This window comes from Natator depressus, chromosome 5, assembly GCF_965152275.1.
Source record: "Natator depressus isolate rNatDep1 chromosome 5, rNatDep2.hap1, whole genome shotgun sequence".
NCBI classification, from domain to species: domain Eukaryota; kingdom Metazoa; phylum Chordata; order Testudines; family Cheloniidae; genus Natator; species Natator depressus.
In genome coordinates this window covers 51,417,274-51,430,198 of record NC_134238.1, presented here as the reverse complement: position 1 = coordinate 51,430,198, position 12,925 = coordinate 51,417,274, and the positions used below count along the sequence as shown (strand labels likewise).

Genomic DNA, 12,925 nt, shown 5'->3' with positions numbered 1-12,925 from the left:
AAACCTAATGCCCGGTGTAGACAGTGCTATATCGACGGGAGCACTTCTCTGTCAACATAGCTACCGCCTCTCACGAAGGTGGATTGATTATCCCGACAGGAGACTCTTTCCTGTTGGCATAGTAGCATCTTTACTAAAGTGCTACAACAGCGCAGCTGCGCTGCTGTATGTGTAGACAAGCCCTCTGATCCTGATCCTTGGGTCTTGCCAAGTTGAAGGGCAAAGATAGTTTTATCTGGGGATCAGACTGGGAGTGGGGCGTCTCAGGGCTAACTTCCTCCAACTGGTAACGGCCCTGAGCTCTAGTCCATACGAACAGAGGTTATTTTCCAGTCCATACAAACAGAGAACTGCACTTCTCTTCACAAAAAACACAGCCTATTAACAAACCAAAAACATGTTTAGTGACAGTTAACTATGTGGCAGGACATACCTCATCCACCACAAGTATTAAAAGCATGGAATCATAGAAGATTAGGGTTGGAAGAGACCTCAGGAGGTCGTCTAGTCCAACCCCCTGCTCAAAGCAGGACCAACCCCAACTAAATCATCCCAGCCAGGGCTTTGTCAAGCTGGGTCTTAAAAACTTCTAAGGATGGTGATTCCACCACCTTCTTAGGTAACCCATTCCAATGCTTCACCACCCTGCTAGTGAAATAGTTTTTTCCAAATATCCAACCTAGACCTCCCCCACTGCAACTTGAGACCATCGCTTCTTGTTCTGTCATCTGCCACCACTGGGAACAGCCTTGTTCCATCCTCTTTGGAACTCCTGTTCATGTAGTTGAAGGCTGCTATCAAATCCCGCCTCATGAAGCATGAAGTAAGAAGTGAGGGGAAAGGTTCTGTGTGTTCCATTCCACCTTGATATCACTTACAACACTGTTGATAACAGTCCAATGTTTCATAAGGCTTTCACAGTCATCACACAAGCAATACACGCACCGACTCACTCAAACTTGCACTCTAATGCAAAACTTTAACAATGACCTCATCTGTAATTATATCAACAGATTAGCACATCCGACTCTCACACTGGGGAAATTAATTTGCTTTAACACTGCTAAGGTACCACTGCACCAAAATAAACGGAATCCTACTTCATCTCCGCACTCAGCAAGGGACATAAGCATCTAGTATGTCACAGACAGAAGCAATCTGAAAGTGATTCCAGAAAAGTAAAATATCAAAATAGGAACACCCAAAACAGGAACAGGTACCCTGTTTTTTTACACAATACTTGTACTTAGGTTAGATGCTACTGAGCCAGATCTTTAGGGCCAAGAACCTCGTACTGCAACTCAGTGGGGCGAAGAACAGGGGATGTGAGCATGTATATAAAGCGAGCAAAAAGTTCATCTTTGTACTCTCCCAGTCCAAGCTTGTCTCTGTGCAGGGCTTGAAACTGTAGCTGGGGACTGGCGTGATGGAGGCATCCTGGCTGTAGGCCCTTAAATGCACTCTGTACCGGCAACAGGGAAAAGTGGCAGTACAGAAGCCACAATACTGGTTTTACACTACTTGGGGAGGCCCCTACTCCATGCGGCTGGATACACCAGCTCTGGGGCCAGATTTCAGCAGTGGTTTGGCTGTATTTTATTGAAAGATCTACATCTTTGCCTACACTCACCAGCAAAATGCTCATAGACTTAGTCTCCCTGCAGTGTAATGGAAAAACTCACATTTCCTCCATTCCCCAGCCTATATCAGGGCCAAATCCTGGTCCGACTGAAATCAGGGGATGTTCTTCCATTGCCTTTACTGAGATCAGGATTTGCCCCACAGCATTTTAAATATTCATATAATAACTGAGGGCCCTCTGACAGTGGCAGGACATTTTGTTCTAGTGCTAAAAACATGCAGATTGGGGTAGCCAGCATTTTCTTTAACGTAACATTCAGAGGCTGAAAATATTTTCAGATCTCTTTGTTTTACCTCTTCAGTGCAAAAAGTTAATTCATGCAAGACTGCTACCATCTGCTGTCAGTAATAGTGAACTGATGCTGTTCTGCACTGAGAAACAAGTGCCTGTGTGAATTAAGTATCTTTGCCATTCAGCTGCTAGTCTGAATCAGTCTGTCTCTAAAAGACAGAGTTCAGGAAAGTGGTATTCCTTGGAGGTATTAAAAAGATATTTAATGCTGTTTACATACTATTAAACCCCTCTCGCACAAAAAAAAATAACTGCACAGCAAATAAGCAATTAGTCCCAGCAGCCTTAAATATAACGAATAGTGCAAAGAGATGTGTTCACCCCCCAAATTAACAAAGGTGATTGATTTAGTTCTTGATTTTGCTTGCTTATATAGGGCACAAAAATAATTTCACTAGCTGAATATTCACATTTTCTCCTCAGTGTCTTGCAGTCCATATTTGGCTTGATACTGCACTGAGCTGGGCAAAACACCCTTAAGCTGAGTCAGGAATGCAGACCTATTGTTTTATGTAACATCATATTAATTCATTGTTCTACATCTTTCCTCTTCAAGTACCTCCTTGCTTTGTAACTTAATGACGCCTGGAGCCTGAAACATTTCCCAGATACCTCTGAGCTAGATGTACATATGAAAGAGCTTGGTGCATCTGCACCCAGCAGGAGGAACGTTCTTGTCCCACCCGGCTGATAAGAGTGCAGCAGGGATTTTTACAAGCCTACTACTGTCCTTCCTTAGTCCCTCCAACTTTCATATCAGGCTCTACATCGTGGGTGTCTGATAACTGCCATCCTTCTATCTGCTGTAATGGAATGGAGCACTTTACCTCTTCTTCCTGTCCTGGCTGCTGGGAAACAAGAGTGCCAACACAAAAGCAAGTGGGTTGTTACAATAGTTTGTAGCTGCTCTTCCCTCATGTTGATCATTGAGCTTTTAATTGAATATCTCTGAATTTTTCCATAGGTGGGTTTAATCATGTATTATTTTTAATATTCTCTTTCTGGCATGCAAACAGCTTTCCACTCCATTACTGCAAAGGCCATCATTGCTGGGAATGAGGAAAGACACACTGAAAAAGACAGTGTCACTTTGGTCCATATTTAGAAGGTTGTCGTCACAAGCTAATCACTGTGAATTATTTGTTCAGCTCTAATCCAGGAAATTGGAGTACATTACAGCTGTTTACTTTAAAGACCTTCTTTATCAGCAAGAGTAGGAGGGAATCCCATCAAGCAAATAGCTGTGTCTAAAGTCGGAAATTTAAATGTATTCACTATTGTGCAAGGATGTACTCAGTCCTAAATAAGAAACATCAGATAACATGAATGCTGTGCTGCTTGGAAATGTTCAAAACCTGAAGGTCAAGGATATGTGTCATATTGAATGTACTACATGTTTTCGTGTGAAAGCCACAGAAGCACAGGAAATCACAACACATCATTAGCCAAGGTCCACCAAGCACCATACCACAAAAGCCTCCAGAAAGGTCAGGCTGAGGCAAGGAAAAAGGCTGCTGAGGGATCAGTGAGAGAAAGTGAAGTGGCCTGTTGAAGCTGGGACGTCTGTCTAAATCCTGAATTCCAAGTTCTGGATTCCAAGTTCTGTACACAATCATGTCCCCATTCTTGTGTTAGCCAGCTGTTATCATGCCTAATGTAAATTCAAGGTTAAATCACTGAATCTGCACCTCTGAGAAGGAAGTGATGGACAGTTGCCAATACATATGTAAGCATTATTACAGGAATGAATGGCACCTGTGGAACGCCTTGCCAGAGGATATTGTGAAGGCCAAGACTTCAAAAGTTCAAACAAGGGTTCAAAAAAGAACTAGATAAGTTTATGGAGGATAGGTCCATCAATGGTTATTAGCCAGGATGGACGGGGGGATGGTGTCAACTAGCCTCTGTTCACTAGAAGCTGAGAATGGGCGACAGGATGGATCACTTGATTACCTGTTCTGTTCATTCCTCTGGGGCACCTGGCGTTGGCCGCTGTCAGAAGACTGGATACTGGGCTAGATGGACCTTTGGTCTGATCCAGTATGGCCATTCTTATGGCATAGGAAATTGATAATGGGAGATAGAGCCTTTTATTGCCAAGTCACCAGTTCAAATCCGCCCCAGGTTGGTAGGAGCTGAAAGTGATCATTGTATGATGGCCTTTATGAAATTAACTGCCAGGTTTTATATAATCAAAACTGGCATTAATTAGTGCCTTCGTTGATAGTTATAGCAGAGGAGCCAACGACTGAATCAGCCATGGAGAATGAATTAACTTCTTGACCCTAGAGGTGGTCCCTCTAGGTCAGAGTTGAAGCACATTGGCAGGACAGCATGGGAATCTTGCACTACTGCTGTCTGTGGTGCACCCATTACTCCTGGGGAATTCTGCGCTACTGCATGTGCGCATATTTAATAAGCCCCGCAGATTTCTAATTCTTTGTGAAGAAAAAGCTTCTGCCAAAATGTTGCTGCAGTTCCACCTCTTGCCCACCAGAGGGTGCTGTGGCAAAAGAACAAAGTTGCAGCTCCCCACAGTGAGGGAGAGAGCTGCCTTTGCAGTGCTTGTCAGACCAGGTCAGGAGACGGGCTGTTGGGTGTAGGGGGTAGGGGTCAGACAAGGACTCATAAGGGCTAGTGCGGGAGGACAGACTGGGGCAGGGGCTGAATGGGAGTGGAGGCACAGAGACACCTGGGGACAGGGGAGTGGCTGGGTGAGGGCACAGAGACACATGTGGACAGGGGCAGATGTGCCTGACTGAATGGGAGAGGCAGGTCTGTATGGGGGAAGCTCCCTAACAATCCCTCCCTGCCTCCCCCCCAAAAAACCTGTTCCTTACTCTTCCCACCCACACACAACAGCCCTCCCAGTTCACACCCAGGCTCCTTCCCAGCAATTTACTTCCCTCTCCCTCAGCTCCTCCATTACCCCTGACTCCCCCAAGCCTTTGCACTGCTTCTGAGGGGTGTGGGAAATACGGTTCTGTGTTGTAGTTTAAATGAGTTATTACTTGGAGTTCTGTATTAATATGCCTAGTAAGGAATCTATTTGTCAAAAAACATTCCTTGAATCTTTTTTGTTGTATTGTTACAGACATACTTGCTGACAGGTATTTTGAAAAAAAATAACCAAAAATAATTGAAACTGGTGTGATTATATTGTGTTATTTTGACAAATAAAATATGCAGACTTTCGCAGAATTTTAAAATATTGTGCGCAGAATTTTTATTTTGTTGCAGAATTCCACCAGGAATAACCCATTCTGTGGATTAAAAATGGGCTTTAGTCTCTAGCACAGTCAATCCAGAATCCTTCAGAAGCACTACAAAAATGTTCTGAGCGAGAGTGAACAAAAGCCCCCTGAGAGTGCATTTCATACATATATTTATTATCTGCTGCACCTATGTGATAGAATGGTGATATGCCATATGCAGTGAAGTGGATGCTGAACTATATCCTAAGGAAGCAATACTATACATTAACTCAGTAGTTCTCAACCGGGGTACATGTATCCTTGGGGATACACAGAGGTCTTCTAGATATTTGCCTAGTTTTACAACAGGCTACATGAAAAGCACTAGTGAAGTCAACACAAACTAAAATTTCATACAGACAATGACTTGTTTATACTGCCCTATATCCTATATCAGTGTTTTTCAACCGGGGGGGGGGGTGTCACCATTTCTTTTATAATTATATGGTAAAAACAAGAAAGGACTTTTTCAGTAATAGTGTGCTGTGACACTTGTATTTTTATGTTTGATTTTGTAAACCAGTAGTTTTTAAGTGAGGTGCAACTTGGAGTACGGAAGACAATCTAGCCTCCTGAAAGGGATACAGTAGTTTGGTAAGGTTAAGGACCACTGCTTTAGCTGGTCAGAGCTGTGTATCAGACAGAAGAAAAACATGAGTCACATTGGGATTTTCAAGCGCAAACCTAATTTAAATGGGAAGGGGGGAATCTACTTATTTTTAGCTAGAAATTAATCTTGTTGCAATGTAACTCATGTAGTGGTAAATTTGCAGAGTAATGTGCAGGAGGTACAAATCGATTCCCACAATTGCTATCTGCAGTTGTACAGAATGGAATCTTACATTTATGGGTTGCACACAACTCTTCTGGACAGTAATGGAATGCCAGACAGTGAGTCAGTTTATTTGAAATCTGCTGCATTATTTTCCTCTATATAACCCCACACAGACTCATAATACAATCTGTTCAGTAGCATAAGTTGGAATCCATCATATCTGCATATCTCTTCTCTGAGTCTTCCCCAACTTTCATGGGAAATTGAATTTTTGCAAGCAGCAGCTCCTGTGAATTTTTCAGCTCAAACTGTTGTTTAATTTACGTTCTTTGGAAAGAGCTCTTCATTAGGTGAGATCAAGAAAGATTTTTAAGGATGGTCCGAACCCATTTATGCAGCTGTTACCTCAGCTTCTGGCATGGAACATGCAGAGAAGGCTGATGGGCAAAAGATGTAACACAGGAGAAGAGGGTTTTTTTGGTATGGTATTTGAAACTAAACTCAGTTTTTCTTAGTTACAGCAAAAAGAAATGCAAACCATAAGCTACTTGAGTAGGGCCGGCCCTAGATCAAATGGCGCCCAGGCGAGGAGCATCTTTGGCATGTGCCGCCCCCCCAAAGTTTGTTAAACTTTTTAATACCTTATTTTTTATTTCATTTGTAGCCCATTTCATGACTTTTATGCATGATTTGTATGCACGAGAGATCCAAAGACTGGTCAATGGCATTTTCAAATGATAAAATAGCAAGCTATGTAAATCTCTCGGCAACCATCGTCAATCGAAGATATGTTTTAATGAGCTGCATTTACCACTCGTGACTGTGACCAGGAGTGTAAGCAGAATCCTAAAAGCTACCCACACATTAGGAAAAGTGTCCTTCAGCTCTGCATTGTGAATTAATTGGAGAACTTGAAATGGAGAGTACTTCCCATGTGGCAAAATATGACAGATGTTGTCCAATTGGACATAAATGTCTTTATCACTGACATTTGAACATTCCCAATGTGTCAGCGTCCGGTGAAGGTCCATGCACTTGTTCAAGAGTTTTCCTGTCTGGCAGCAGCTTACTAAGGCCATACAAAAAAAACCCAGGTCTTTTTTTGTGGTGCTTCATTTGTCCAAACCTTTCTTCCATGGAGGTTAATGAAAAATGAATCCACCAATCCAAATGAAAAATGATGGAATACCAAAACATTTTACTTCAAACATTCTATTTTCTTTTTTGTCACTAAAAACAAAAACAGCACCCTGCACCCTCCCCCCACAAGCCAGGCACCCCAGGTGGTCCCCTGCCCCTAAATCCTACCCTTTACTTGAGGGGCTCAAACATTACAATTAATGACCACCATTTTTCATCAATGTGTCAGGGCTTTATTTGCTCTCTTTTATCACTCCCCTGTCAACAGTTACTAATTAAACTGTAACATCTATCACAAGGTTGCAAAGAGTTAAAATATAAATATAAAACTTTGCTCCTTTTCTATCATCCGCAGTGTAACAGCCTGCTATGTACTGAAATGCCAGGGATCAATCTGAACAGTGACAAAAACTTGAGTATTTCCAAAGCACGAGTATAATTAAACGCAAAACTTCCATCTAGTTGGGTTATGTCATTTTCTCTGGCTGCACATATTGAGATGCAACCTCAGAGCTGGCCCCAGAAATAAGCAGACTAAGCAATTGCTTAGGGTCCCAAGCAGCTCAAGGGGGCCCCCTGTTCACTTTTTCAGTCTGTGTGTGGGGGCAGTCCCCAAAATATTCCTGCTTAGGGCCCCAATGGGCTAGCCCTGCCTCTGTGCAGCCCAAAATAATTTAGGGAATTAACAATAAACATCACTCCAGGCAATGGCTAATTAGCTGTAGGCAGCTAGTCTTGCTCCTGCTCCCGCAGCCAGCAGGTATTTCGTTGTCTGTACATCTCCTGTAACAGCGCCATTTATTTTCTCTGTCATAACTGGAGCACCTCCAATAGTAATGGCTTCTATTTTCTCCAGTGCTACATTAAACTGCCTTGGAACATCCATCATAACATTTATGGCCTCTCTATTTATATCACAGTGCAAGGAATTCATGTCCAAAACAGCTTCTGCCACATCCAGTTTGCATGATGTTGCTTTGATAAAAATCATTCACGGAGGGATGTCAAGCCTTTTATAAAGGGTGCTACTACTGAGTGCTGTAGCAGGCACTGTTTGTGCTGGAACATTTTTCCAACACTACCTGCAAACTCAAGTCAGTCTTCTGTCCAGCAGAAGAAGGTAGAAATAATAAAACTTTTTTTCCACATAATCTTTTCCATTTGGGGCAATAGAAACATTGTTGCATTAAATTAAGATACGCAGCTTCCTCACTTAACATCTGTAGAGAGTTATGGTCATATCGTGCCATCAGTTTTAAACGGTACTTGCCAATTAAATCAATGCCCATCTTTAACTCCTACATCCGAAGCTTATGCTTACACAAGTATTTTATGTTACCAAGTTTATTGTCACTAGAATCTTTATTTTATTTTTTTATAATTTAAGTTTATGGAATGATCCAATCTCTCTGCTGTTCTGGTCAGCCTTACCAATATTACAGAGCTGATAAACTCTTTCCTTCTGTGAGGAAAATGGAACACTTCTCATTTAAAAACAAAATCAGACATTTCCTTGATTCAGCATGCTGCAAAAGCCAGTGTGCAATTTTAGGCATGTTGAACTTGAAATAACTGGGATTATTTGCATGCTTAAAGTTATACACCAGTTTAGGCGCTGTTTTGGTCATGCCCTAAAAGGGAAGTGATTTTTTTTTTTTTTATGAACTAGGGGATGGGATTTCAAACATTACAATGCAGCTTGAAATACTGAAGTGAAGTCAGCATATTCACAGTGGGTTTATAATGATCAGTCACATTCCCTGAGAAGGCAACAGGACAGCAACAGCAGTCACATAAAAAATATTCCAAATTCTCTCGCTCACTCTGCACTTCTGCAGAAAATGTTGCCCCAGTAATGGAGTTGCTACAACAGAAACTCTATTACTATGAAAGAAAAAGAATGCATCCGATGAAGTGAGCTGTAGCTCACGAAAGCTTATCCTCAAATAAATTTGTTAGTCTCTTAGGTGCCACAAGTCCTCCTTTTCTTTTTGCGGACACAGACTAACATGGCTGCTACTCTGAAACCTGTCCATTACTATGGAATTGCTATGTTGCAGAAGCAGCATTTTTATAGAATTGCAATTACGTAAGGAACTTTTATCATTCTGATAGAAGTTACAGATCCATTATAATACTAATTGTACAGTACTCTGTTTTGCGTACTGATGGAGATTGTAACATGTCTATTAAAGCAGCAATTTCTTAAAAATGTTTTAGTAATAGATTTGGTACTGGCTATGCAGATGTGATAAGAAGAAGAAAATGCTTCAGATGGGCAAAATGACTAATGGAAGAGGTTTGCTGTAAAGGCTACATACTCCAACAAAGACTAAAAAAGCTCCACCTATCTTATGAGCTGTGGTTCATAACAGGCTGTCTTAGGCCATGGATTCTAGTTGTCCTGTTTTCTATTTACAAAGAGAAGCCCAGCCAATTTAGTGATGTAGTGAACACTGGAACATTGTTTTCAAAAGCCACTCCCACTACCTAAGCCTTCTGACAAATCAAACAATAGAGTGGAGGAGTTTCGTGTATCTGTCTGTAGTAGTCATTCTTCAATAGCCACTGAAGCACAACTGCTGCTGTCTTGGAAGAGACGCCGCACTCCATTTTCTTAAATAATCAAAATAATATTGCATTGATGCTCAGCAAAGGTGGGATTTTGGAGGGGGAAATCAGATGAGAAATAATGGGAAAATTACAGAGGGAAGCAATCTTTTCCCACTGCTGAACACCTGTGCAGGCGTACAGAAAAAGGCAGAGATGTTTTGATTTAAAGTCAGATTGTACTTTGAAAAGAAACTGTTACAGTGGCCCCTTGCTACTCAATAGATATATTAGAATCATAGAATATCAGGGTTGGAAGGGACCTCAGGAGGTCATCTAGTCCAACCCCCTGCTCAAAGCAGGGCCAATCCCCAATTTTTGGCCCAGATCCCTAAATGTCGCCCTCGACGATTGAGCTCACAACCCCGTGTTTAGCAGGTCAATACTCAAACCACTGAGCTATCTCTCCCTCTCTCCTGCACGTATTCTCCATGTGTATTCACAGTCAGACCATAGAGTCAATAGAACTGTAAATTAAATTCCAATTGCAGGAGCAATTAATTACACACCACCAATTTCACTGAAGAGAGTAGGGTTGCATACGTGTGACTAAGACAAATTAAGAAGTCAATAGGGTTGTACAACACACTTGTAACAGTAGATACAGTTTGGTCTATGGAATCTTCATTACCAGTGATGCATGAGAAGGAAAGATATTTTTAGTTTGACTTTCAGATCCCAGGGTGAGTTTGCAGGACTGGCAATTATAAACATCTTACTTCTGAAGTGAGCACACTTGATTTGGAAATTATTAAGATGATGAATATTGAACCCCCGAATGACATTTTTCCTGCCACTTTTTCCAGAGAAGAGCTGCACTTTAAACTAAAAATGTTAGTGAATGATTATGAAAAGCAATGCACCACAAAAAGGGTACCATTTCTAAAAGAGCTCAGTGCCTGCATGAAAAACATATGGATCAAATAAACTCTGGGTAAGAACAGGGTGATGATTGTCTGAAGGAGTAAATATTTCAAAGCACAAGCTGACACACCATCCTCTTCCACGGGAGTCTGCCCCCCATTAATCAAAATGGGTGTCATAGGTGCTGACTTCCCCTCTATCCAAGGGGTGCTCAACCCCATGCCGCTCTGCCAAGGCCCCGCCTTTGCCCCACCCCTTCCCCCCCAAGCCCTCGCTCCTGCTCTGCCTCCACCCCACCTCTTCCCCACCTCTTTGCACCCCCTCCCCTGAGCACGCCATGTCCCCACTCCTCCTCCTTCCTCCCGGAGCTGACCTGAATGCTGCAAAACAGCTGTTTCACAGTGGGCGGGAGGTGCTGGGAGGGAGGGGGAGGAGTGATCAGCGGGGCTGCTAGCAGGGGAGAGGCGCTGAGGGTGTGTGGGGGGAGAGTGGGGAGCTTGGCTGCTGGTGGGTTCTGAGCACCTGCTAATTTTTCTCCTTGGGTGCTCCGGCCCTGGAGCACCCATGGAGTCAACGCCTATGACAGGTGTAACATCTTAGGGTATGTCTACACTGCAATAAAACACCTGTAGCTGGCCTGAATCAGCTGACTTTGGTTTGTGGGGCTCAGGCTTCAGGCTACAAAATTGTAATATAGATGCTTGTGCTTGGCTGGGGCCCGAGCTCTGAGTCCCCCTTCTGCCTGGACAAAGATCAGTGCTCGATACACTCTTCATCTCCAGCCTAGATTACAGTAATTTATTGTACCTGCTGATGAAGGTGGAAACAATATAAAAGCTTCAGCCAGTGCAGAGTGTGGCAGCCCATCTTCTCAGTGTAATGGTATGTCATGAGTACATGACCCCGAGTTTCCACACCCTTAACTAGCTGCTAATTCACTTCCCTGGTCAATCTTGGGTTTGTATTTCAAAGCCATTAAAATATCAGGACCCAGCTACACCAGCCAACCATATCTCCATCCATGACATCTGAAAACAGTTGTGCTATTCTGGTACAATGCTTAATACAGTTTTTACAAAGTCAAGGACTAAGCATGTCAGACAGAAATAAAGCGTTTTTAGTTGAGAGGATATAGGTGTGGATGACACATCTGAAGGAGATTAGTCTAATCTGGAGTTTCACCATCTTTAGGGCATCCTGAAAGACCCTCCCCGCTCAGCTGGAATCATGGTGGTGGTGGTGGTGGTGGGGAATTAAACATAGATATTCCACAAACTGTGATGAGTGGATAAACAGACAGACTTTAAAGGACACAGATGGTCAAGACCTGTTTCGTTTTTTATCCAAATGACAATTTTCCCCATAGTACATGATGGAATGTTTGTAAACTCTGCTCCTTAGGACAGGACAATTGTTTTGTTCTTCACAGTGCCTAAGACAATGCATCACAATTCCTGATTGGGTCTTCTAGGAGCTATTGCAACACTAATAACAACATTGACCGAGAGGAAAGAATGGTACCTATTTAATTGCCAACACCATTTCTGTAGCACATTAGTATTTCCCTAGAAGATCCAGAGAAAATCAAACCAGCCCAGCCTTGTGAAGCTTGATCTGATGAGCTCACAGCAATAAGTGGTGTGACTGCAAAATTAGGCTTAAAAGGCTAAAGCATTTTTTCCTTATAGAAATAAACACATCTCATAAGTTTGTAACTCAGTTGTAAAAGTTTTCAAAAGAGGGCTTTACAGTGGGAAAACTGGTATGCAATTATATTGTCACAATTGGCACCTCAGTCTTTCTTTCAAGAAAATAAACAGATGACTCGTTGCATACTTGCCAAAATAAGATTAATTTAGTTGTCAACATTTTAGTAATCTTGCATTAAGTCTTAATTAATTACTATTTAAAATCTGTTCTGAAGTTAAGAGATTCATCTAATGTGTAAAACTTGAAGATTCAACAAGCTGTGGAAGTATGGATGAGATGAGATATGAGCCAGATTTACTACCCTGATTAAGTAATGGGGAGTTAGGGGGGGAAATGATTTTAAAATCTCTCCCACCAGCATCTGACAAATATGTCTTAAAAAAGTTCATTTTATAATTCTATGAAATCTTGGAATCTGATAAAACTAAGGTTGAACAAAGGGATCTCAGGAAAGGAGATGACAAGCACACGTCTCAGAAGATTTATTAACCAGAAGTATTACAACCAACAAAAGAAGAATGGTGTGCATTTCTATCTAAGTTTTGCAGTTTACAAAGAAGGCAAAGATACCATTTAATATAACAGAGTAGAAGCACAAATGAGTATCATAACCTGGTGAAGCAAAATCTTTGCTGCAGT

General features: G+C 42.1%; 1 protein-coding gene across 4 annotated transcripts in view; it reads right to left on the bottom strand.

The window, feature by feature from the left end:
- ATG10 (autophagy related 10) overlaps window positions 1-12,925 on the bottom strand; it is a 145,756-nt gene that overhangs the window by 7,982 nt on the left and 124,849 nt on the right. The gene's annotated exons all lie outside the window — the stretch shown is intronic.